Below are 25,454 nucleotides of genomic sequence, written 5' to 3' on the forward strand. Positions count from 1 at the left end.
TAACCTCACTGTTAAGACCATGTTCATGGAAGACAATCTTACTCGACTACGGGTTATCGCCAAAGAAGATTTCCTAACACGTGCTTATCTCTATCCCTACTGCAAATCCTAATCCTATCCTATTCTGCCTACTCTACCCACTACCCCTCAGCATTTACACCAGTCACCCTTCTTTCTCCCTCCAAATCCAGCTGTCTTGAATATCCAAACAAGCACACAACACATTCCAGAAATCCATCCCTTTCTCATTCTCTTCCACCTTACCTTATATAAATATCTCCCAGCACAGAATTGTACTGCCTATCTCATAATATACAAACCTGTACAAGTTGGTTACAATGACAAACACCACAGTATGTCCACTACTTAAATGTGTTTTAAGTGTAGTTAACTTCAGCAAAGCAGATAACCATGATAGAGGCTCTGTCTTACTAGTGTGGATGCTATAGCCTGACCACTATAGTTACTGGCTATTCCCCCACCAACCACCATGCATTACTGCTGTGCTACATCCTGGTTCTTTGTTTAGGGAATTAAATGGTATATGACATTCTGTTTACTCAGACTGATAACAGAATTGTTTCAAAGAGGTCAATAAAACATTTTCCTATTTCTTTAAAGTTGTTGTCTCTGTTAGGAAAAAATTCAAGCCTTTTTTAAGAAAAAAGAAATGTACACTGCCTCCTACAAAGTAATCTGCTGCTTTGCTGTTAACCTACTGAAGCCATTGACTTGTTATATTAAATTTATCTATGCATGTTTTGTGGTTATTTTTCCAACTGAAAATTATATGATATGCACATGTGTACATGCAGAGTATTTATACAGCATGTGAAAATGATTAAAGCGAATGAACCCATATTTTTATTCACTAGATTGGAACATAAAACAAATGGAAAGTAATTGCATTGCACAGACACAGTTTCTTCAGTTTCCCTACCAGTGTTATGCTGCGTGCAGTGTTAGAAACACAGATTTATAAGATAGGCACCAAATGATTCCTTAAAGCAGGGTTACAGTCGCCAAAACAGAATGCCTAGTTTCCATTTATGGGCTAGATGGCTTGAAAGTTGTATTTTTCGATACAACTTTTTAATTCCTAGAATTCATTGTGCAGATAAAAAATAACAGATAGAATTCTACAGGATGTGTTACTAGTGTGGGAAACCAGCCAAAATGCTAGGACCCCCAGGCTTCCACCTCCAGATGGTAGAGAAGTCAGACGGCTGGTGCCCTGACATCTTCACTTGGTTGCAAGTGGCTAACAACCAGGTGCAAAATGCGCCTGTCGCCTGGTGAACTTCAAACACTGACTGAGTGTAAATATTAGAATAAATATTAACTGCAAGAATGTTAGATGCTCCAGAACAGCTCAATGGTACAGCTTCATAATTTCCTGTTATTAAAATCACAGTCTGACTGTGCACCACAAGTGACCAGAATCCTTTGCATGTTTATGTATAAGTACAGTGCACAAAAAAAGGGGGGAAAGTACACTGTGCCTGCCACATACACAATTTACTCACGCAATTACAACCTTGGGAGCATGGTTGAAAGATAAATAAATAAATGGAGAGCAGGGAGAACCCACCACAGGAAGAACTTTTTGAGCCCTTCTGTCCTCAGGGACACACTTATTATTATTTTAGTATTTATATGCTGCCCATCTGACTGGGTTAGCCCCTGCCACTCTGGGCAGCTTTCAACGAAGTACAGTCATACCTTGGAAGTCAAACAGAATCCATTCCGGAAGTCCGTTCGACTTCCAAAACGTTCAAAAACCAAACCGCAGCTTCTTATTGGCTGCGGGAAGCTCCTGCAGCCAATCAGAAGCCGCAGAAGCACCGGGAGACGTTCGGCTTCCAAAAATAGTTCGCAAACTGAACAGTCACTCCAGGTTTGTGACGTTCGGGAGCCAAAACATTCAGGAACTAAGCTGTTTGAAAAGCAAGGTACGACTGTATTAAAACACACAAAAATACTCAAAACATTAAAAACCTCCCTGAGCAGGGCTGCCTCTAGCAGAGGTAGATCTTATTCCTTGTCCCACAAAAAACGGGGTGGACCCTCCCTGCTCTCACCTGGGAGCTTCCCTTTCTTCTCCCAGCCTCCCACCCTGGGAGATCTTCCCTTTCCTGCCTCTCACACAGGATGCTACTGAAGGAAACCTTCTTGCCTCTGTTAGGTTTCCAGGACTCTGCTCATTATACATGCTGGTATGCTTTTGGCTGTGGTGGAATATTTCCTGATTTGTGATATACATTAGAGCTTAGCTTCTATTACTGTGATTTTTTAACACAGCCCAAGCATTTCAGAGAGACTCTCCCTCCACTTTTCCTTTGAACTTCCTTTTTTTTTTAATCAATCCTGTCATTTTGGGGAAGTTTCCTCAAGTCGAAAATGCCTGTTTGATTTTCTTGACAACCTGTCCAACATGTATGTTGGCAAAATTCAACAAGTATGTTGAATTTAATAGCACTATGGTTACTGTTACAATAGGTTCAACACTTACATCTTGCACCAGTTCCTCCTAGGCATCACTTAAGACTTACGTCCAAAATCACCACTGGTTGGTTCCCCCAACCAATGGCTCAAGCGCAGTCATTCAGGGCATCTAGAAATGTTACCTGTCATGAATGGAACATGCATGTACAAGTCTATGCAGGTCACCCATTACTACCACACTTCTTTGATTTCATTCTCCATCTCGAGTCTACCCTGGACATTTGATAGACAATAGTATATTTCCAGTCCTAACTACTCCACCCAATCACTTCTCAGCAATTATGTGAAGTCCACCCCTTTTGGGATTTCTAGCTTGTTATACTTTATATTAGGCCTACTATATTTATTATGCCAATGACTCCAGCTTACCCATCTTGGCTCACAAGCTTCTAGCATTTGGCCTACCTCTACACAGTCTCTTTCCAAATATCTTAGGCAGATATGTTTTACCCTACAGCGCTTTGGCTTCTCTGAATTGCTCTCATGTGCCCCTGCAGTCTCAGTGCATAGAACTATGTCTTCCTCTTTTGAATGATCAGACCAAATAATTCCCCAGAGGTAAGATGGAAAATGTTTATGATCTGGATGCTTCGCAGCTCCTGTCAGCTTCCCCTACACACTCACAAAACGTACTTCTGATGCTCCCACTCCCATCCCTACAAAAGCCTGGGGAAACCAGAGCCAGGACCAGGCCTGAAAAAGTAGGCTTGGTCCTATTTTTATGGTTTATGAGGCAATATGCAATGTATGATTTGCCCCTTCTTCTGTGTGGAAGACTGTATATCTACTGTACACATATTATGCTTCCCCTGTTAAAAGTGATATCTTGTATATAACTAGAGGATTCTACCCTCCTTTGTATCTCATTACCTTAGAGAAAAAATGGAGGTGTACAATAAAATAGAGAAAGTCCATACTGCAGCTTCTGATTAAAAGTGAACCCTGAATCTGAAAATCATGAAGACTAAACTCTTAAATCTCTAAATATGTGTTCATGTAATTCCTTTAATATATTTCTACACAAAGCAAAAATCCTTCATATGCATGCCACCCTCTAACTTCAACATATACACAGGAGTATGTGCCCTTGATATCCTGTAATAAAGACCTGTAATGTGTGTTTTGCAAGCTGGGACTGGTGTAAGATTTACACCTGTCCTTGCAGAAGCATCTGTTTAATTGCAGAAGAATTCACCTCAACATTTACTGAAGGAGGCGTCTACCAAGTTGCAGCCAGCAAGATTTTTAAAAGTAATGGATGTCAAGTAGATTTTCAATATACCATTTAGGAAAATGTAGAGTTAACACTTTCTCACCCAGTAATAGTGAATATCTATCTTCTCTGTAAGATATATGCCTTTTTATAAACTAAAGGCAGACATTTAACCCTAATCAGGGTTCTTATATAGAGCAACTAGGGGCCATGTAAAGCTCAGAAAATAATTAGCCTGGAAACATTCACCTTATTGTAATCTAAGTAAACACAAATTCAACATTTTTTGATCTACTTTCTCATATTAGAATGCAAAGAATAGCACCTTTAATTTAAGATATTTTTAGTAAGAAAATTGTTTCCAGACGTCACAGTTGTTCAGAAACTCAAACATGTGATAGTAACAAAAGCCTGTAGTACAACCCAGGACCTATAGGCAATGGACCTTGTTGGCCTTTGTTAATTCTCAGAAAGTTCTTCCCATAACTGAAATAAGCGTACCCATCAACTTCATGGGACTGCCAAGAACATTTCAAAACTCTGTAAAAATGTCAAAAATGTCAATATAAATAAGAATTCTATTTCTCTCAAATTGTATGGCCCCTAACAAGATTTGAGATTGAAAAAAACCATGCATGAAACCATGTAGTAAGTATCTTGTTGCATCTACCATGTTCATTAATGCACATGCAATCTGATGTTCCATACAGCTAAAGTTTTAATCTAACTATACCAGTTTCTGAAGAGAATTCCCAATTCTTATAGTGCACATTTCCTACTTTAATTACAGCTAAAGGCACAGAAGAGGCTGGTAACAAACAAAAACTACTGTATCAAAAGAGGACAAAATAAACTAGAACAAGTAAGGTTATGAAGCAGTTCTTGGATACCTTAGAAAGAAGTGCAACAAAAAGACATACCAGTTTAACTATACTGTAGTATATACCACCACATAAGCCTGTCTACTTACTCACTTAACAGGTATTGCAGGAGGGTATGTATTTATTTATACGTATGCTCACTTTCTGCAGAAAATTCTATTTATAAAGAGTTTCCTAGTAAATTAAAAATTCACTTCAAAAGGTTCACAGGGATCATAACAGATATTTTAGAGCAGGGGTAGCTAAACTTTTTGGCTCTAGGGTCATAATCACCCTCAGCGAATACAGTGGTACCTCCAGTTAAGTACTTAATTCGTTCTGGAGGTCCATTCTTAACCTGAAACTGTTCTTAACCTGAAGCACCACTTTAACTAGTGGGGCCTCCTGCTGCTGCCGCGCCGCCAGAGCACGATTTATGTTCTCATCCTGAAGCAAAGTTCTTAACCCGATGTACTATTTCTGGGTTAGCGGAGTCTGTAACCTGAAGCATATGTAACCCGAGGTACCACTGTACACGTTTGCAGCTGCATGCTAGTCCTGGACAGTCTCCCCTCCTCAGATACATGCGGATCAGCTGGATGGGTTAATGCCCCTCCCTGCTTTTCAAGTGATCAGTCTGATGACCAGGAAGAGGATGATTTGCCCCCTCAGAATGCTGGGCTGTCTGGAGTTTTTGCAATCCATTGCTGCCTCTACTTTAATTTTTTTTATCTGCTGATAAAACCAGTGCAGTTGGAGGTGGGGGGGGGGGAGTGTGCTAAGGAGTTGACTCTTTAGCAACCCATTTTTAAACACCACATCATGATTCCTCTAATGTGTTCTTGTATTGACATTTATCCTTGTGAAAATATTTAGTTATAATGGGAGGTGCAAAGAAAAGTTAAGATGGTTAACAGCATATAATAACACAGATAAAGTGAAATGTCTTGGCCATTGATTAAGTAAATTTAGAACCACATAGCTTCTTCTGTACCTATGCAAGCAGAAACGTTTTTTTCTGATTGAAAAATTTTAGTAGTTTTTTAAGTACCTTGAGAGGCAATAGCTAACCTGCCTCCAACACAAGAGTTCAAAAACTTACACATACCTGAAAAACTGTCTCACCACATTTTGCCTCTGTGCTAGATCTAGGTCACTATGGTGTTCTTTGCATGAAACATACCAAGTCTGAAGCAATTCCATAGAGTTTACTTTGCAGTAAATAATCTTACTATTCATATCCCAGTGACTTCATAAGAATCCGGCTCAGACAAAAATCTGTCTAGTCCAGCATCCTATTTCCCATGGTGGCCAACCGCAATACTGCTAAGAAGCCCACATGCAAAACATGAAGGAAATAAACCTCTCTTGCAATTGTTTCAGAAGTCCAACAGGTTAAACTGTAATCTGTCCCCACAACTTTGACAGGTGGGATTATTTTTACATCAGATGATTGACAGGCAGGTTCTGCTAGAACTCTAGTGGAATGATAGCCCATCATCTTGGAAGGATTCCTGCCAGCATATTCTTCTCATCTGTGTGCATGCACATATATGTATGGTAAGAAAGGACAGTATATTGTCCCTACAAAAAGTTATTAATTTTAATGTAAGTAGCCTTAACTACTGGGATAGCTTGGTATCATTTTATTAGTGCTTTGACATGCAGCCTTGCATAGGTGTTAGTAAGATAGAATAACAATTCCTTTAAATTTTCCCCTCTCCTTGAAAAGCAGTCATGGTCTGGTTAGAGAGGAAAGGCTTAATCTGGAAGAGGTAGGCAGGAAAAAGACCTGTTGCCTGGCAGAGTCAGGACAAGGACTTATCTGGAACAGAACCAGAAAGCATCACTTGGCCATGCAAGCACTCTTGTTCTGTGCCTTTCTAGCTAGGGTATGCTGGTTTAAAAAAGGGGGGTTCAGACATAATATGAAACCAATGTTAAAACAAGCCATAGGTTAGGGTGCAACAACGGAATCTGCAGGCGCACTTTTTAAATAACAATACAAAGTTGAAAATGAATGAACCTCAACTAAAATATGTTCACTTTTCACATGGGCTAGTCCTTCCCCCATCCACCTCACTAATATTCTTAAGAGGGTCTCTTCTCCAGTCTTCAGAAAGAAGCTGGAAGTAGGGAAGCTGTTTTAAGTGCGGAAGCACTCTGCAGTTTTAATCTGAAATCTTAGGAGCAGTACTGTGCCCAGAGGTCAGAAACTGCTCGCGCTAATGAAATTCCCTGTCGCAAAATGTGCCTAGAACAATGGGAGTTTCGAATACTGAGAACATCCTCTTTAGCGTATGTAACCTGAAGCATATGTACCCCTTCTTTGTGTGCCTCCTCCACAAAATGTTCTGAGGGTGGCCACACAAGAATAGGCCTTTTCTGCAGTGGCTCCCCGTTTGTGGAATGCTCTCTCCAGGGAGATTCAGCTGGTGTCTTCATTATATACCTTTAGCTACCAGGGGAAAAACATTCCTCTTCAACCAGGCCTTTGGTTGATTGACATCTGATGACCTTTCAAATGTGTTGTGGAAGTGAGGATTCTTGATTTGTTGTTGCTCTTATTTTTACTATGCATTTTGTGGTTTAAATATTGTAACTTTATGTTGTGAAGCACACCCTGAAATCTATGGATGAGGGTTGGCATACAAATTTAATAAAAAAAATATATTAATGCACACAAGCAACTGAAAACAAAAGATACTATTCACATACATAAGCAATTATGGGCACACAAAGTATTCCAGCTTTTCCATCCAATCAGCTAGAGCTTTACTTGAGAGGCACCCTTACTATCAAGGACAGCTTTTTGAATGATCCAAGGACTGCAGTGGAAATTGGAGGGAGTGGTTCAAAAGGCCCACTGGATGTGTTTTTGTTTTAAAATGAAGTTATTCAGCATTGCACAAAAGCTGCATTGTAAGCATAAAAGTAGATAACATTAATCTGCATGAAATGCTTTTGAGCTAGTTTAAAGAACTACAACACATTACTTATTATTTAAAGCTAATGTCTAGTCTTGGTAGTGTGCAAAAACTGATACTGAACTGGAACTAAACCAAAACATTAGAAAATATGGGTCAAACCAAAGAGTAGCGAAACCTATTTTTCCCCAAGGTTCAACTCCTGGGTGAAAGCTGATCATTTGAATCTCCCCCACTGTGGGGTGTTTTCAGACACTGCTCACATTTCAAACACTACTACATGGCAGCATTTTCAGAGGCTCCACACAGTGAATAGCTGAATAGTGGTTTTGACTGAAGCATGTGTCAGTAATGAGAAGCATGAACTAATCCAATACCTGCTGCTACCAAGTACTGCTTCTCCTTCACTCCACACGTTCAGTATAGTTGCATCAGACTGCAGGAGGAGTTGTATTTCAATTTGCCATTCATTGTAGATGGCCATGGGAAAGGCTTCAGCATTTCCCTCTTTTTAAGAATTGTACAGAATTAAGATTCTATTGTTCTGCTCAATCCCAATCTCCCTCCCCACCCACTAACATTGCCAAGTTGAAAACTCACTGAATATTGTTGTGCTTTTACTTTCTGGATATAGTCAACACAATACTGCTGCCTCAGGACTCTGCTGTGTGCCCAAGGTGTTATGCTAAAGAGGTAGGTTGTCACAAGTTAACCATGCCATCAGTCAAGCCCAGAAGGCATTTAAAAAGCCAGGGAAGGCCACTATTGTCAACATTTCTGCCATACTGGTATAGAAAAGACAGACACATGCTGTGTTTCCTACAGACAAACAGTATGGTGCTATCATGGATCTTAGCTTATGGGTGTTCTGGTTCAGAACCAGATGGAAGAGAGAGCAAAAAGGAAAACACAGCAGGGGGTGTGGACAAGTTGCTGCCATTTTAAGTTGAAAGTATGGCTCTTCCTACTTTTCACCTCCTCTAAAGAGCTGTAAACCCTTGAGAAAAGGGTAAAAAAAAGTGCACACAGCCTCAAAGGAGAGTATTTAATTTAGGGCTGCATGCAGAGCCAGCAGTAGTGCTTGGCCAACTGCACATACAGTTCAGATGCTCCTCAAGGGACAACTACTACCCACTCCAGGAGGCCAGGCTTGCAAACTGTTGGTCTACAACTCAAATTCCCAGTCATTCAAATTCAACAGTCATTCAAAAGTAAGGCTGAATAAGAATATATAAAAACCCAAAATTTAAAGCACTGTTATAGATTGGTTATGAAGAAGAAGAGTTTGGATTTGATATCCCGCTTTATCACTACCCAAAGGAGTCTCAAAGCAGCCAACATTCTCCTTTCCCTTCCTCCCCCACAACAAACACTCTGTGAGGTGATTGGGGCTGAGAGACGTCAGAGAAGTGTGACTAGCCCAAGGTCACCCAGCAGCTGCACGTGGAGGAGCTGAGACGCAAACCCAGTTCCCCAGATTACGAGTCTACTGCTCTTAACCACTACACCACACTGGCTCTCATTAATTACTAAAGCTAATAATTAGAAGCTATTTAAAAATAAATAAACTATAACCTGCCTTGCAAGCTGTTTTTGACCAAAAGGCAACTCATTAATATTTTTTATAAATAAGTAAAATAAATTCCAGAAGGTGATCAGACAGGGGAGCTCTGTAAACCAGAAGTTAGTTTCTTCATTTTGCTTTCAGGCAGTGACAGACAGGCTAGTAAAACTTTTGCTGAGTACTGCACTAGCAACTTGTGTCATTTCCAAGCCTGGTGAAATGCCTAATTTTTCAATAGCTACATCTGGGAAAACAAAATAGTAAGTCTGGAAAATCTAAAACCAAGAATGATATGAAGAAAAGTACCACACTCAACTTATTTGAAAAATTATTATTATTCCCAAACTTCAGCAATATTTAGCAGTCAATGCAAATTTAAGCCCCAAGCTTTCAGCAGGGCTAAAAAGTTCCTAAGCTCATGCAAACTTGCAGCAGAATGGAATTATGCTAACTGGATGCTTTTGAAGGCAAAAGAGGGTGAGATTATTTTTGCTAATTTCCCCTGCAGTCATCTGTACCTTCAAGACATCTGTTCTGGAAGGTCAGGAGACGCCCTGGGAAAATGAAGTGATGGTGGGTGGGTGGGAAATGGACAAAGATCACCTCCTCTCTTCCTCTAACAGAAGACTTTCAGATAATGGAAGAGCAATTCTGCATCCAACCCATGCAATTTCCCCAGCCCTGTCCACAGTCATATATACAAATGCCTTACAATGGAAAACTCCAATTCTGACTTGAAAACATGGAAGCAAGTCACACCAGTTCCAATGGAACCTATTTCTAAGCAGATCTGTTCAGAACCAATGCTTAATAAGCATTTCGAAGAATCACTAACTTGCATACTTAAGTCCAGTCAAGACTTCATTACTCCAAAGTACAGTATAACACTAAATTACTAAACTCTAAAAATGCCAATGTAGGTTAATGAAATAATTTCATTCACAGTAAATTATTCACCCTACTCAGCATTAACTAGTTTCATCATATGTATAAAGTATACAAGATGTGAATGGGCACATCTTAGCCCATTTAGGATTAGAAGTGCATTGTCCTGGGCACCAGATACAATAAAGGGGCATTGTCCTTGACCTAGATTGAGTGTATATATGGCATTGATTCCACACTTAATCCATGCAGTTAGAATGTATGTCATTTCAACGAAGTAAATGGGGAGCAAAAGTGTGTGGGCATATGGTAGTGCCAGAATGTGTAGCTCCAATGCTAGAATAAAGGTTTAAACTAATTTGTTAACTTTTTTCTTAAATTAAAACTATTAAAAATAGAATATATGTAATACTCTGCTAAAATGCAGTTACCTGTGACACAATTTAAAGTTTTACATGCCATTTACATGCATCCCTATATGTGCAGTTTTCAAAAAACACATTCACCATTCCAAATGCTTAGAGAAATTGGGGGGGGGGAGGGAGAGAGCAGTGTCTTTTTGATAAAAGGTAAGGCTTACACAAGTAAAATCCTATTCACAACCCAGTATATGAACCATCTCCTTTTCATTAATTTTAACAGAACTGAAACAGTTTCAATTTAAGATTATAGATTTGCAAAATTAGATATGTTTTATACTTTGTTAAAACAAAGTACAGTAAGTGTTTTAGCACTTATTTTATGAACTTTTCATTAAAAAAACTATTCAAGAACTAAAAAAAATGGAAAGTGTACATCATATATAAATTTTTAGGAAGCAAGAAACAAAGATTTGCTTATTAGCTAAGGCATCCTAATCACACATATTTAACCAAGAAATTCAATGAAGAAATAATTGTTCAGTATTTCTAGAGACTATTTTAGGTTTTCTGTCCACTGCTTGGTATTTTTTAAAAAAGCTGGAGACTTTGTAATCTCATATAAATAAAAATAAAAATATGGTCAAATAATAATACAAATCATAGAATACATGTAGAAAAAGTCTGTTGAATTTTCCATATTCCATATATTACATGATCACCTTCAAAACACACAAAATCTTTGAATAAAGTGAAAGACAACAGTAGGAGAATGTGTGGCTATAGGAAATTAGTTCATAATTATATCTTGAACTAAAATAAATAACTTGCTGGAATTATACAAAATGTGATCAGAAACATCTCGCAATTTAAGCAAAATAATATTGTGTGTAACTTAAGTGACAAAAGAATTATCAGATCTAGTGTCGCTTTCTGATGATGAAAAACAGTCAAGTACAACTATTTTCCATACAGTCCTTTCTTTCCTGTAAACTAGACCTATGCCTCTACATACACCACAGCTTAGGGAAAACAAAGATTCAGTTACACACACGGGCACAATTAGAAACGACATGTCTCGCTCAGCAATTCATAAAGTTCAGAAATAAAAGCTGCTTTTTCAAACTGAAAATGGTTCCTCTCCCGTGCATATAGGCCTGAGGCCCTGTTGCAAACAGTGTCTAACAGGCCCAGGCAGCACAAAGACAGGAATGGCAGATTAGTGGGAGGGAGGGAGGCCAGGTTTGGGGCTCAGCAGGATCTTCAAGCTTTTTAAAATTCAAACTGCTGCCTGACCAATACAAATCACGGACACATTGCTGACTACTACACAGATTCACAGCATTAAAAACACGCCTTCTGTGTGACAGCTATATTAACGTCACTATATTAACATGTATGAGGAGCCATAAATGCACAATAGTACTCTATGAACAACAACAAAAGTTACTTTACTTATGAGAAGCACTAAATAACAGCTAACTTCCAATACAAATACAACACTTACAACATCATGAAAGCTAGCACTATGAAATGTTGCTATGCTCTAAGCATCATTGAAAGACATCATTTGGCAACTAGCAATATAAAAATAGCTATCACAACCAGATGAAATGCAGTTCTTCATAGCTATGCGGAACAATTCCATTCTATTAAAACAACATTTATAAATCTATAATTTCCAAAATATTCTATATGTATCTTTTAAAATGCTACATATGCTACCATTTAATGTTAGGAGGCTTAACAAACTTTCAGATAAGTGACAGAGGCATCACCCAATTACACAAACAGCCTGGACGCAATCAATACCTATGGATTTGAAATTGATCTACTTTCGTTTTTAAAATATTAAAACTTCAGTCTAATTCTGCACAATTTTGACCCATTTCTCAGCCCAATCCTAAACATGTTTACTCAGAAGTATGCTGCATCGACTTCAGTAGCACTTCCTTCAACATGTATGTTTTAGGACCGCAGGCTTAACTACAATTGATGAGGAGATTCCAAATTTAAGGTTTTTGGCCTTTACAGTGGCAATCAACCACATAGATGTTTAGGCATCCGTCGTTGCAAAGTATCAACGTTTTAGTTCCCATGGAGCAAAACAGCTAACTATTTATCTTTTTATGGAAAGCGAGATGGAAAAAAGGAAAATAAAGGTGGCATACGCTGCAGCCAGTGTACGTTGAGAGTTGGGCAGGTGTTTGCGTTCTGTCAGTCATCCAGAAAGGGCTACCTTTATTTTATCAACGCAGTAGTAGTAGCAGTAGTAGTAGTAGTGCACGTATTCGAAAGGCCTTGCACAGAGCCAGCGACAATTAATCACCTCTCCAGCCAAACAAATTTACCGTGTACACTCCAACTATCTGAACCGTCGGGATTGAGCAAGGAAGGTTCGAAGGAAACATAGTTGCTGCCAACCATACACAGGGAGCGCGTGGGAGCGCCCGTCTCTCTCTCTCTCCGCCACCCCGCGCGATTTGGCTGGGACCTTTTCTTTCCCCTCCCTCAGCTCAGCCCGCCGGTGTGAAGTTGTAAATATGGCACAGGTTCGGTGCCCCGGCCTCTGCTCCAACTGTATTGTTTCCTCCTCCCCGCTCTTGCTCTCGGGCGCCGAGGCCTGTCACACAGGAGCCACCTCGCCTCTCTAATCCCCGAGCTGGAGTGAACGCGCTGGCCGCTGGGCCTGCGCCCTCCTCCGGGCTTGGGCTCCTCCAGCAGCTCGGCAGAAACCATTCTCTCCTCCGCCAAACCCCGGGAGGAGGCGGAGGCGGGGAGAAACGTGAAAACACCCCCCACCCCTCGGCTGCCACTCATTATTTCTCTTCCCCTCACCCCCGCCGCCCCACTCCTCTCCTTTTTCCCACACCGGCCGAAAAGGCTAATTCCCCTGACTGGGCCGCCTCGCCTAAGAGGAGGCCCAGCTCGCGGCTTCCCTTTCGCGGAGGAGGAGGAAGAGGAGAAACCTGAAAGGGGGGGAAGAGGGGGGCTTTTACCTGAGCAAAACACCGTCTGAAGCCAACCGAAAGCCAAGCGGTGGCGGGGGGGGGGGGAAGGAGGAAGGAGAAAAATCCGCCCCCCTCCCTCCTCAGAGGATCCGCCGCTGGGCCGCCGCGGAGCGAGAGGAGGAGGGGAGATAATATAACAACAATAATCCGGGCCGGGAGGGGGGCTGGCTCCTCTTCCGTCTCCTCCTCAGTGCAGCGAACATGTAGAGCCGGGGACGGGCGGGAGCGGCCGAAGCGAATCCCTTAAGTCGCCGCCGCCGTCGTCGTCTTTGCCGTCCTCCCCGCCGCCGCCGCCGCCGTCCTCCTCCTCTTCTTCTTCTTCTTCCTCCTCCTCCTCCTCTTCTTCTTCTTCCTTCCCCTCCTTGCCGTCGTCCTCCCACCAAGCCCGATTCACGCCGCCAACATCCACACGGGCCGGGGCCGAGCCGGATTCGATAAACACCTCACGCACCGAACGACCGACCGACCGACCGACCAACCCCGGGAGGGGAGGGAGGAGAGGAGCGAGCGAGCGGGAGGGAGGGAGGGAGGAGGGAGGAGGGGGAATCTCCTCTGCCGCGGCTTGTTCCTTCTCTTCCGCCGCCGTCACCACCGCCGCCGCCTCTCCGCCTCCTCTGTGTACGCGGGCGGGTGGGGCGGGGCAGGGAGGGGACTGCTTAGGCCACGGTGAGTCGGTACCGGGGAGGGAGGAGATGGGGAGGGAGGAGAGAGAGAAGAGAGAGAGGGAAAAAGGAGCCTGCGTGAATGTGAGCGTCGGTCTTGCTCCCTCTCAGAACAAAATGCCGACCGGAAGTGCAGCTGTAGGAATGACTCCCTCCACCGGCGCCAAACACCAACAACCTCCCCTTTTTCTCTCTCCCTCTCCTTCTTCTGTTGCTGCTTCTGTTTCGCTTGCTCACTGCTTTCCTGCCTCCCTAAGCCGAGAGATCCATCCATGCACTCGCTGGGGAGGCTTTTCAGTCTGCGTCGCCGCGCAGACAGCTGATGGCAGCTCCGAGTTGCGTATATGGGTGCTTTGCTGTTCTCTTTTTATCCGTTTTTCTTTCTTTCCCCCACTCCTCTCTTTTGCTGTATGTATATACGGAAGGCTGGAGTTTGCAAATAAAGGCCTGATGTTACGAGGAGAAGGTCTACGAACTGTCAAGATGAGGCACACGACTGAAATACTTCAGCAAAATAAATTGTCCATTTTTTTCTATCTTTTAAAAATGATAAAAGCCACATGAAGAGGATTGAAAATACGAAGAACTCCCAAGGAAGAGGATGAGTGGAAATTTAGAAAAGGGGGGTGGGGGAATACCTGCTGCATTCTTTCATATCCAGATGGAATATTGGAAGCTTGTTTTCGCTTACGCCTGGTTTTCTTTTATTAAATTTCTCGTTCGTGCTTGCATGTGTGCTTTTATAAGGTGTTGATCCTGATCGCCATATCGTCGGATTTCAAGTTCTCACTGTTGAAAATTCTGGTTTCCAGATGGGCATGCTTTTCCAAAACCTTTTTTTTATGAAATAGCGTTGAGGGGGGAATCCGTGATATTGAAATGAAGGCTCCTTCGCTGGAAAATTGAGATGGTTGTTGACAGATTTCTTGCAAATAGTATAATAATGGGTTGAGAAGGCAGCCTTGGAAGAAGGGGACATTGACGGACTTGAAAGACTATCTATTTTCTCTTCAGGTAAATTGTTTTAGTTTGTGAATAGGAATTATGGAATAGGAATGAAGTGGAATTCATATAAATTGGCTTAAATGCCTGCTTTTTTCCCAGTGCTTTGGAGCTCTCAAACCCCCCAAATATAATCAAGGTGCTAATTTTTAAATACAGTATTTCTACTTGAGTCAGTTTTCCATAATGCTCAGAGCTCAGACTCATGTAGTTGTTTGAATGTAGTAATCCAGGGCCAGCCTCTGCCAGAAATTAGGCACTATGGCCCTGTTTCAAAAGAGCACATACAAACAAGATGTTCTTGTGTGTAGATGGGTATAGTTTTAAGGGTATAGTTTTAAGTGTATGCATATTGTGCTATAGGAATATGATTTTAGCTACTTGTAACATTCTGGGTTGTAAGTCTTTGAATATAAGGAAATAAATATACATATACTCCAGATTTAAAGACCTAGAATCCTGCTACAGTTAGTCATGACTAATGCCTTACACACTTACCTGGGAATGATTCCCACTGAACACAGTAGGACTTCCTGACTAATATTGGACATTCAAGTCAAAGCAATGAAAATTCAGTTTCATTTGTTTCAAAGAGATTTAGTAAAGACAAAATTAGACATATTTGCCAGGTAGTGACCAAAACGTGTTAGGTATCATTTATCCTGAAAAATAATTGCACAGTTTGTAGAGAAGAGACACTAACTTTTTAAATTGTATGTGTTTTCAAGTATTATTACAGGTAGCAGGTCCTAGATACCAAAGCAATAGTATACCCACAAGCAGATTGTTTCGGTGCAGAAACTTAGGGGTAACGTATTTCTCCATTAACTAAAAGTGTCATTAAATTCTTTGTTTACTATATGTCTGGGAATTATGCTATGGTGAATTTTTTTGATAAAAAATCCAGAATACCTGTCTTGTATAAAATATATAGGTTAAAATGTTATGAATTTAATTTCTTCACATAAGATGTATTCTGAGAAAAATGTTGGTAAAAAGTATTTGCGGGCAATTTAAAGTATGTTGCAAAAAAAGCATAAGAATTAATCTCATATTTCATCTGTAAATTATTTACAAGCTAAATACTTGTTTGGTCATAAACTGTATGTAGTTGTGCTCTTAAATTTAAATTTAGGGTGTTACTTAAATAAACCTAAGTAAATTAATGGACCTAACTTAGTCATATTCATTAATTTCAGTGGGTCTACTCTGAGTAGTACAACCCTCTACAGGTTTTCATTCAGTCAGGTCTATACATTAAAACATAGTTTGAAGACTATAACAAAACAAGTTTAGTTAAATGTGGTTTTCTCAGATATTGAAATATTAATATATTTTAATAAGGCAGATCCAAAAAATATCTGCTCAGATACACTTTGCCTTGTGCAGTCAGGATTTCCTTTTTAAAATGTAGACTGTTCATACTAAGTATAAATGTAAAGAGCCAAATTGTGCCCTCCTGTGGAAAAAGCACAAAAAGCCCAGAAAACGTTTGAGTTATTTCTAGGCAACCTTAGCAGGAAATTCCCTTATTTGCAAACCTGCATTCTGAAAATGAATCCAGAAACAGACACTAACATATCCATGCTGCCCTGTAATTAATACAGAAATCAGCACCACTCTGAAAGTTTAGATGCAGGGTGAACAACATAAATACTGTACTGAGCATCATATATAATATCATGAGTTGCAGAGCTACAGCCTATTTACAAAGTTGTTTCTGAATGTATTAAGCATATTATTACCTGGTGACCAAAGCTCCTAGACCTGTTATACCTTTTGCATAATTTAATATAAGAATTTCAATTTTAAAAAATTCTAATGAAATTGATGCTTCTAAAGGTAAAGGACCACTGGACGGTTAAGTCCAGTCAAATTTGACTATGGGGTGCGGCGCTCATCTCGCTTCAGGCCAAGGTAGCTGGCATTTGTCCACAGACAGCATTAAGGGTCATGTGGCCAGCATGACTATACCACTTCTGGCACAGCAGGACACTGTGACGAGTGCCAGAGTGCACAGAAATGCTGCTTACCATCCCGCTGCAGCGGTTCCTACTTACCAGTATCTGCTCACGTTGGTATGCTTTTGAACTGCTAAGGTTGGCAGGAGCTGGGACAGAGCAACAAGAGCAAACCCCGTCACTCGGATTCAAACCACCAAGTGGGTGGTGCTGCAGTCTAAACCAAGAGTCAGCAAGGTTTATCTTGCCTGGGCCAGATCGGTCCGGCAGAGATCCCTCCGTGGGCTGGATCATGCGCCCGTGCAATTTTCGGCATCTGTGTCTGCGCAGACACAATTTTGAATTTCTGCGCATGCACAGATTTGATTTCTGGCACTGCAGAAGCGGGTCCCTGTGCCACACTGCGCCAGTTTATCACAGCACGCGAGCGGGCAGCTCTGTTCGTGGGCCGCTTGAACGACCTCTGCGGGCTGCTTCCAGCCCATGGGCCTTAGGTTGCTAACCCCTGGTCTAAACTACTGAGCCTTTTGTTACTTCTAGATGTCAGAAACATTACACCATTCGTATCAGTAGTACAAAATGAGTAATACCCTCACTAAGAGAGTGTTGAGTTGGAATACCAAAATCTGGGTTCAAATTCTTACTTGACTCTGAAATTCACAGTGTAGCCTTGGGCAAGTTAACCAAGCCTAGCTTGCAAGAAGCCCAAATAATAGTCTTTTACTTTAAAGGTAAAGACTGAGGCAACAGCATTCATGAACACAATACATTTTTTAGTCTTTAAGGTGTCACATGATCCTTTTTGTATTTGCTTTTATACACTAACACAGCTAACCCACTGGAATTTGCAATTTCACAGGATAAAGTGCTGTTCTAACCTTGGGATACAAATGGAGCCATTTAAGTGCAACAAAGAGTTTTCTGGCGCCATAAAGACTAACAAGTTAAAATACATTTAACTTTTATTTAGATGGTAAATAGCTAATCCATATACTATTCTAATGCTTTTCAACTACTACAGTGACAACTTGACTGGTACAAACCTACATGTCCAATATTTTATAATAAGGTTTTTACTCATTGCATACCTGCTTTGCTTGCCTTACACGTACAAATGTATCAACAAATAGCTTTTTAGACTGGAATATAATCTGAAGATGATTAATTTGCATTTGTATAGCGTTTTGCAAGTTTAGGAAATACTTGGGTTAATGGAATAATTTAAAGTAATAAGAACTGAGTGTTATCTAAGATAGTTTCATAGTTACTTTGTGTAAATATGCCAAAATATTCATGTAGTGGAGCAGAAAAATATTCTTTTTTTTTTTGCATTTTTAACACATTCTTCTATTTGTCATGGTGTAATGTTTTTAGAATACAATAACCCTCTTTGGACATTTAATTTCCCCACACAATATCACATGAGAAAGAGTAGGACTCTATCATGTCCTTGGGTCTGGGCCTATTTTACCACCCTCCATGCCCAGGGGGGCGGGGGGTGACACCTTCTCCTGAACTCATGCAACTGGAGAAGGACAATTGAAATTATCAAGTGGCTGAAGCAATTCCCCTGTGTTGAAAACATCATTTTGGGCTTGTTTAGTTTGAAAGGGAAGGGTTATTAGGAGATAAGATATTATGCATAGTGTGAAGAAAGTGAAATTTTTCTCTCACATAATACTTGGGGCCATCCTATGTAGCTGAATGTTGGAAGTTTCAGACAGAAAAACATTTGTATTTTCTTACCTTTTCTTGCTTCCTCCTTACCTTGTCATAGATTTGTGATTCTTTATTCTTCCACAAAAATGATGCGCTGCAAATCCATGTTTTATGGAATAATACCTAAAATAGAATGTTTAAAAGTTTTAATATGCGATAACAGTGCTTATAACCTACTATCAATTTCCCTACAACAATGAAAAACCAGTCACCAATTGCTAATAATGATGAGATTTTAGTCATTCTCAGAGTAGATGTACTGAAATAAATAGAGTCCAGTAACTTGTCCATTCATTTCAGTGAGTCTATTCTGCATCTAGTACCTTTAAATTTTTTATCTGAGAAAAATTCTAGATTGCACAATATAAAAAAGCAGCATTCAAATATACGATAAAACAACATACAAACATTAAAATCCTGAATTGATTTAAGTCTGAAATTCTATATACACTTGCTTGATGGTAAGCTCCATTGAATTTAATGGTTCTTAATGGGTCTTCTGAGTAGACATGCATAGCACTACGTTATTAAAGTTTGCAGCCATTCTGGAAGCACATAAACAAAAGGCCCATCATTAGGTAAACCCATATGATCCAGCCAAACATCTCCTCAGAGTAACTTTTAAAAAAATCCAAAATATTTAAATCCTATAGAATTTAGCAAGGATTAAGAGAACAACTGCCCCATAGGACTTCAGAGAACTAATTTCACGTGATTAATCAATTTTTTAAAAAAACAAAACCCACAACTATGTGTTTTACTCATTTTATATTAGGTGTGTTTAGAAATTACTCTCTCCTCACCTGCTCATTGCCTTCAGTTACTCAGAAGGTAATCCTTGTCTCTCATATGGGCTGAATATCTAATGCTTGCTCATTAAATACACTTCAAAACCACCTTTTAATTACAAATACGCAAAGCAGTGAACAGCATTTAAGCAAATGTCTCTCTTGATAGTTCCCTTTTTTAACTCATTATCATGAAGAAAATCTGGAAATTACCCTTGCTTGAATTGTAGGGGGGGCGGGAATAGTGATATTGATGTCAAATGGCGCTCCCAACAGACCTTACAATATGCTATATCCTCAAAATAATTAAGAGGGACTCATAAAGTCTCCTAAGATATAGCTATGAAGCCCTGTAAGATTTCCAGAGTGGCCCTTTGACTTGAAGAAATCCTTCGCCTTTCTATTCCCCTCAGACAACGGACTAGGCCACTAAACTCCTTTTAGGAAAGAGTCCATATTTGCCCTCAAATATTTACCTCAGGTTTGACCATTTTATTTCATAGATGTATACTTTAACATTTTTACAATGATATTATGGATTCATTTATAACGTTTTTTAAAAAAGAAATATGCAAATTAATGGATAACAATAAGTCATCTTCCTTTTTTATCTGGGTAATGGTACGGTCCAGTGAAGTTTCTCTCAGGAGTATGAAGAGAAATGATTCTGTTTCTTCTGTTGTGCCAGAGCATACAGAACCCAAGAATCAGACTGCTAGATCACACTTAATATGAGATTTTAAAGAAATTATTGGCTTTTAAAGATTCTCATAGTCTTTTAAACTTTAATTTGTGTATTCAGAAATATATGTCACTCCATGATGTGGTTTTTTAAAAAACAGAACCGCTATTTAAAAAAAAATAAACCCAAAAAACCATAACAACATAAAGAATGTGATTTGTAATTTAAACACATACACATCCTTTTTCATGTAATATATGCAGTTCTAGACATTAATGTTCATTAATGCTTTATGCACTCTAGTGTTTTGAAAAACATTTTTCATGCTTTTTGTCTAATATCACCACTGGGACACATTTTCCTTAGGCAGACAGTGCTTTATATCTCCCATTAACTAAGTTTCAGTTCTTTAAAAAGTAAATTAAGAAAATAGGATGAAAAGTCTGGTACCCAGTAATTCATATGAGACATGCAACCTGATCCCATGCTTGTTTACTCAAAAGTAAGTACCACTAAGAAATGGAGTCTACTCTCAAGTCAAGCTCAACTCATTAGCCACACTTGGCTAACAGTCAGTCCCACTGAACATGATGGGACTTTTTATCTGAGAAAGACAGAGGATTGAGCTGTTAGGCTATATTCCATGAATCGTGCACCTGTAATTTCATATCACTGAAGGGGAAACTGCATATATTTGTGTAAAACTGACTCCAGTTTAATTATAATAAACAAAAGATGAGAGGTGTTTGGTAATGCCTTTTACTTTAGCAGAATACATGGCATATGAACAGCCATAGCTAATGGGGTGGGGAAATTCAAATCTTTTGACATCCCTTTGGATGTTATAAATAACTACAAATATGTAGGGGGGTGTTAACATATATTACTTTCCTCAGAGTTTATTTATTTATTTATCCCCCATTTTATTAATTAGATTTTGACATCCCACTTTTCCTGGTAGGAGCTCAAGACAGTGTTGAGTCATCCCGTCCCCCCCCCCCCCGCACTTTATCCTCATAATAACCCTGTGAGGTAGGTTAGGCTGAGAAATAGTGAATGGCCAAGGACACCTAGTGAGCTTCATGGCTGAGGGGGGATTTGAATAGGGGTCTCCTGAGCCCTAGTCTGACACTATAACCACTATACTATCCTGACTCTTTTAGAATAGTCTTTTAAAAATCAAATGCTGAATCTTAAAAAAAAATACTGAAGTTTTTTGGCCAGCAACAGCATCTACAAGCCCAGCATTGGTGTTCAACATACGGGAGCAATTGCTACCAGCCACACACTCCAGCAGGGGATAGCTGAGCTGATGCTTTGCCTAGATGTCTGTCACCGTCCCCAGCCATCACTTGGCAGTGACTCCACCAGGTGTGCTTACCTGCCAGGGTATCAATGTAATGGCCTGGGAGCTAAAGGGATACTTAGCTTAGGTGGGTGCCTGGCAGCTGCCACATTTAATCTTTGACAGTGCTGTGGAAGATAAAATGTGTCAGCTACAAGCTGCTAATCAGTGGTCACTTGTCTCCTAGCTCTTTACATCACTGCCAACAGGTAAGCCTACCTGACTGTTTACTTGTTTGGGAGAGGGGAAGTCTGGCAGTACCACCAATAGAAACTCATCCAGGGTTCCTAAAACCTGGTAAAGGTAAAGGTAAAGGTACCCCTGCCCGTACGGGCCAGTCTTGCCAGACTCTGGGGTTGTGCGCCCATCTCACTTAAGAGGCCAGGGGCCAGCGCTGTCCGGAGACACTTCCGGGTCACGTGGCCTGTGTGACATCGCTGCTCTGGCGAGCCAGAGCCGCACACGGAAACGCCGTTTACCTCCCGCTGGTAAGCGGTCCCTATTTATCTACTTGCACCCGGAGGTGCTTTCGAACTGCTAGGTTGGCAGGCGCTGGGACCGAGCAGCGGGAGCGCACCCCGCCGCAGGGATACGAACCGCCGACCTTTTGATCGGCAAGTCCTAGGCGCTGAGGCTTTAACCCACAGCGCCACCTGTGTCCCCCCTAAAACCTGGAGCAGGGCCTAAATACCTGTCATCAAAGGTTACTAGTATGGCTTAATTATACTTTGAATTTACACTCTTTCCAATGTCCAAATGTTTGACAAACCCTCCAACGAGGTCTCATCATGCAAGCTGCAATCTGAACCATGTCTACTCAGAAGTAAGTCCAATTCAATTCAGTATGGCTTATTCATGGGTAAGTGGACTTTGAATTGCAGTCTAAATTGCCAACAGTCCATATATAGGTGATACAATCTAATGAAAACGTTATATGTGGCTGCAATCTCACTTCTAACTGAAGCAATGACCACAGTGATGGATGGGGAGCATGAAGGGTAGAGAAAGTAGAGCTTTGTGAAAGGGGGTTGAAATGGAAGAGGGAGCACATCATTTGTTGTTTTGTGAAGTATCTAATCTGCCATTACAATATGAAAAATAATCAGTGCTAGTAGCAGTTGTATGGAATGTTAAATCCTTAACTGTCCTGATAAAGGAGATCCACAGCTGCAAATGAGCAGTGAGAGCAAGTGACAGGCAAACTGGTTTAAAAAAGAAAACCCCACATATGCTTTTATACCATTCTACCATTCTATAATGTTTCATGGGGACGCAGGTGGTGCTGCGGGTTAAACCACAGAGCCTAGGGCTTTCCGATCAGAAGGTCGGCGGTTCGAATCCCCACGACGTGGTGAGCTTCCGTTGCTCGGTCGCTGCTCCTACCAACCTAGCAGTTCAAAAGCACATCAAAATGCAAGTAGATAAATAGGTACCGCTCTGGCGGGAAGGTAAATGACGTTTCCGTGTGCTGCTCTGGTTCGCCAGAAGCGGCTTAGTCGTGCTGGCCACATGACCCGGAAGCTGTACGCCGGCTCCCTTGGCCAATAAAGTGACATGAGTGCCGTAACCCCACAGTCAGTCACGACTGGACCTAATGGTCAGGGGTCCCTTTACCTTTTATAATGTTTCATAGGTTTTCTGCTTTGGCTGAATCACCACTGCTTGGCAACAAAATCTGGGGGTTTTTGAGGGGGGGTTGGTACTGATTGTTTTTCTTCAACCATTTGATTTACCATGTGATATGTGCTTAATATGAAAACTGACAAGTACAGCTTTTTGAAAGCTGAGGCAGTGGGTTTGACAGACAGTGCCAGTGAGCAGCTTCAGAGCATAACAGCTCCCAGCTATAACGTTAAACAGATAAAGATGCTATCAGCACTCATGATTCTGTTCTACCTGAAAATACATAACATATTGAATTGTAAAAAAAGTTTTGCTCACCTGAAGGATCCCAGAGCGCATTGCGTACCATTGTGATGGTGCCTCCTGCAGGATCCCCTATTTCCTGTGCTACTCAGGGAAAGGGGTATTGGAAAGGGAGTATTAGAAGTGGTGGGCCACCCTACGTCCTGTTCCATCCAAGGAGAAAGTGTTCCTAGCAAACACAATTTACCCCTATGCTCAGTCCACTCTTCCACTTTAAACAAGTCATTGCTACCAGATAAAAGGGGAGAGTGTATATACCAGGCTACCCCTTATGAATCAGCTTAAACTCTCCCCTGGGGTCTCCCTGAAGCCTCTCAAGGTAACACAAGATATGGTTTCCAGGCATGAGAGTGCTTACAGCAAGCTGAGACTACATAGGTTTATGAAGGAAGATAAAAGTTTATTAGAATCATAGAGTTGGAAGGAAACCTGAGGATCATTTAGTCCTACATCTGCAATGCAGGAATATGCAACTGTCCCATATGAGGATCGAACCTGAAACTTTGGCGTTGTCACCACCACGCTCTAACCAACTGAGCTATCTAGGCTGATGATGGAAAATAGTTTTAAGATGGAAAATGGTTTTAAAAGTTACAGAAGTTATAGAAAAGCAATATATTCCCATTTGGATCAAAATAACAAACTAAAGTAGAATAAAACACCTTCCATGGGTGAATTGTTTCATACCATTTTCTTAAAACAACTCTCTAAGTAGGTCAGTTATCCCCATATTGCAGATGCAGGGCAGAGGCTGAGAGGTTGTGGTTTGCCTAATGTAGCCTAGAGAGTTTAAGGCCAAGGTGAAATTTGAAGCAGGGGACCTAAGTTCATTGTTCATATTCTTAGCTGCAATGGTTCACCAGCTCAATGCTATATTTATACCTTTCTTCTGATTAGGGAAATCCCTGTTCTGTGATGGGAAACATTGATTGCAAATATATCAGCACTTCTGCTTGCTTTGTAGTGACAGTCACCTTCTAGAGAGAAGATTTGCATTCATCAAATAATCTTGATAACTATACAAGAACCAACTTGAATGAAGTGGATAAATGTTGGGCAAGAGTGGGTGAGACCCGCATTCAAGTCCCTGCTTAGTCACATAGCCACCACATAGCCTTGGGTAAGTCATGACCTCTTTCCCTAACCTACCACACAAAATTGTTGTGGAGATAAAATGAGATAATGCCACACACGCCAATTGGGGCATGTGTGTCAAAGAAATAAAGCAAAACCAATGGTGCAGAAAGACAAGCCGTGGCATTTTCAGAGTACTGCAACCTTTGCAAGTTGTCACAGGACAGGACTAGTCCTCATGCGAGAAGTGAGGTTACAGGGAACCAGGCAGAGGGTCTTCTTGGTTTGTGGCGCCCGCCCTGTGGAATGCCCATCAGATGTCAAGGAAATAAACAACTATCTGACTTTTGGAAGTTTTTAATGTTGACCTTTTAGTGTGTTTTTAACATCCTGTTGGAAGCCGCCCAGAGTGGCTGAGGAAACCCAGCCAGATGGGTGGGTATAAATAATAAAATTATTATTATTATTCCTGCTCCACACCAAAAAGTGATTTGAAAATGTTCAAAGGAATTTAAGATAGCTGCCATAGACATCAATGGAGAAATCAATGACCTTAATGTAGTACCTGCCCTAAAAAACATAAAAATGGAGGAAGAAACCCAAGTCAATGAGGACTGAGAATGCTCACTAGACACTAAATACAGACTTTGGGGTCAGTTGGGGGGGATGACAGGAAACTGGAAGGAAGAATGGAATGGAGTGGCTGAAACCATGAACAGAAGCTTTCCATACTGCATAATTTTGTTGGTGGGTCCTGCTTGCAGAAGCCCTATATGTGGAGAAGCATTCTAGAACACATTCTAGAACAGGGGTAGCCAACATTTTGTCTTCCAGATGTTGTTGGACTACAACTCTTTTCATCCCTGACCCATTGGCTATGCTGGCTGGGGCTGATGGGAGTTGTAATAGAACAATATCTGGAGAGCATTACATTGCTACCCTGTTCTAGAGTGCCAGTGAAGCCACAAAGG

General features: G+C 40.9%; 1 protein-coding gene and 1 long non-coding RNA gene across 5 annotated transcripts in view; one reads left to right on the forward strand and one right to left on the reverse strand.

The window, feature by feature from the left end:
* NIPBL (NIPBL cohesin loading factor) overlaps positions 1-13,825 on the reverse strand; it is a 123,565-nt gene extending 109,740 nt beyond the window's left edge. The window contains exon 1 of one of the 3 annotated variants that reach the window (XM_081929518.1): positions 13,313-13,820. The gene's annotated coding sequence lies outside the window, so the exon portion shown is untranslated. Of the gene's footprint in view, positions 1-13,312 lie in introns of all 3 variants that reach the window. The other 2 variants (XM_081929520.1, XM_081929519.1) reach the window with 2 other exon arrangements.
* Positions 13,826-14,018: 193 nt separating this feature from the next.
* Positions 14,019-25,454, forward strand: part of LOC309380223 — a 33,760-nt gene continuing 22,324 nt past the window's right edge. For both annotated transcript variants that reach the window (XR_014172729.1, XR_014172730.1), the window contains exons 1-2: positions 14,019-15,000; positions 24,307-24,529. This is a non-coding gene — a long non-coding RNA (uncharacterized lncRNA). The remainder of the gene's footprint in view (positions 15,001-24,306; positions 24,530-25,454) is intronic.

Source organism: Podarcis melisellensis (genome assembly GCF_964234715.1).
Source record: "Podarcis melisellensis genome assembly, chromosome: 11".
NCBI classification, from domain to species: Eukaryota; Metazoa; Chordata; class Lepidosauria; order Squamata; family Lacertidae; genus Podarcis; species Podarcis melisellensis.